Genomic DNA, 2,253 nt, shown 5'->3' on the forward strand with positions numbered 1-2,253 from the left:
ACACTCTGGATCCACCCCTGGCCCCACAGGCCCTATAACCAGCCCCACAAGCCCTAAGCCTGGCCCCACAAGCCTTAAGCCCAGCCCCATAAGCCCTACACCCAGCCCCACAGGCCCTATAGCCTGCCCCACAGGCCCTATACCACTCATAGCCAGCCCTACACACCCTGGATACACCCCCAGCCCCACAGGCCCTAGGCCTAGCCCCACGGGCCCTATACCCTTCATAGCCAGCCCCACACATCCCGGATACACCCCTGACCCCACAGCCCCTATAGCCAGCCCCACAGGCCCTATAGACCTCATAGCCAGCCCTACACATCCTGGATACACCCCCAGCCCCAAAGGCCCTATAGCCTGCCCCACAGGCCCTATATCCCTCATAGCCAGCCCCACACACCCTGGAGACCTCAGAGCCAGCCCTACACACCCTGGATACACCCCTGGCCCCACAGGCCCTATAGCCAGCCTCACAGACCCTATAACCAGCCCCACAAACCCTATAACCAGCCCCACAGACCCTATAACCAGCCCCAGAAACCCTATAGCCAGCCCCACAGGCTCTATAGACCTCACAGCCAGCCCTACACACCCTGGATACACCCCTGGCCCCACAGGCCATACAGGTGGCCACACAAGCCCTATAGCCTGCCCCACAGGCCCTGTAACCAGCCCCACAGGCCCTATACCCTCGAACTTCCACAAAGAGTAGGTCGGGATATAAATACTAAGGACTATTAGTATAACCAGAAATACAAACAGGGCACATGACCTGGGAAAGACCTCAATTCCTCCCCAGATTTCAGCACAAACTGCCTGGGTGATGTTTTTAAATGCTTCTTGAGGCCCTGTTTCCCCATCTACCAAAACCAATCACAGTGTTACTTGCTCTATTTCACTAAGGAATTCTATTTCATGTAGATGTGGCACTTAGGGACATGTTTTCCTGGTGGACTTGGCAGTGTTAGGTTTACCGTTGGACTTGATGAGTTTAAAGGTCTTTTCCAACCTAAATGATTCTATGATATCCCATATACTACAGCAATGGGAACAGCAAAGTCACAAAAACACCCACAGTGTAAATAAAGAAAACTGGTTTTTAGTATAACAGCCTTTTCTGAAGTCTGTGAATTACATAGATGCGTTAGGTACATAAGGCAGGAACCTCAGCCAAAAGTAACAGTTGAAAGTTACACCTAAGTCTTAAACTGGAAACTATGAAGGACTCCAAAGGAAGCTGAAACACCCTTGCAATTGTTACATCCTCTTGACAAAATGTAGCTAACACATCATCTACAAGCCTTTGTGAATATTAAAGCTGAAGAACTGGGAGGTCAAGCTGCTAATCCTTACTGTACAGAGGTTTAACAGAAAAACAAAACAAAACAAAACAAAAAATAATCCACCACCCAACCCCCAAATGAGTAGCATGGAAGCAAAGCCATCCCTTTTCTGCAGATGTAAAAGTTTTCTTAACTCTGCCAACACTCCAACCACCTGCGTAGTCTCACTTCACAAAGACATGCATAGTTTTGTTCAAGTTACTGTCTCACCGACGCTTAGAGGAGAAAAACAGAATGAGATGCATACATTAAAAATTGTTCCACTCTCTTTGTCTTGGACAAAAGCAATTTCCCCCCTGCCAAGACATGGCAGCCATGGGCAGGCATCTGTGCAGGGAAAAATCTCCTACTGTCTATGTGACGAGAACAGTGAGGGGGGAAAAAGGAAGAACTTGATGTATTACTTTAATCCAGATCAGATGAAACAAGGGTTAAACACAATCCCTGCCCTGGCAGGCCCAGACAAAAACATCTTTCTTATACGTGTGTGCTATGTAATACTTGATCCTGCTTTTGGCGTAAGAGCACTTCCCTGTGTTTGCGTCTCTGTGGACGGAAGTCTTGCCACATTATTAAGATAAGATGACAACGTTCGCTCAACAGATCAATTACAAACATCAAAACAAATGCTCTCAATAAGGGCTGCATTACAACACCACGCACCTGACAACTTCCACATTCTAAACTTACAAAAGCTCTTTTAAAATATTAAGCTCGATATGGGAAATACTGCTTCGGTTTTGCATGCTGAGGACATGGCACTTGCCATGCTATTTGTCCAGTGATACAAAGTTAGTGATACAGTCATCCATTTGTATTTAAGTCATTAAATTGTCCATATTTAAAAGAGTTACCCAAACGCACACAGGCTCTATAAGCCGGAGTAGTGTTAGCTCACGATGATTTTTTT

General features: G+C 47.0%; 1 protein-coding gene across 2 annotated transcripts in view; it reads right to left on the bottom strand.

Annotated features, from left to right (window-relative positions):
- LOC106900535 (DENN domain-containing protein 4B-like) overlaps positions 1-2,253 on the bottom strand; it is a 10,230-nt gene that overhangs the window by 4,178 nt on the left and 3,799 nt on the right. The window lies entirely within an intron of this gene.

Source organism: Calidris pugnax, unplaced genomic scaffold (genome assembly GCF_001431845.1).
Source record: "Calidris pugnax isolate Ruff unplaced genomic scaffold, ASM143184v1 scaffold2464, whole genome shotgun sequence".
Lineage (NCBI taxonomy): Eukaryota > Metazoa > Chordata > Aves > Charadriiformes > Scolopacidae > Calidris > Calidris pugnax.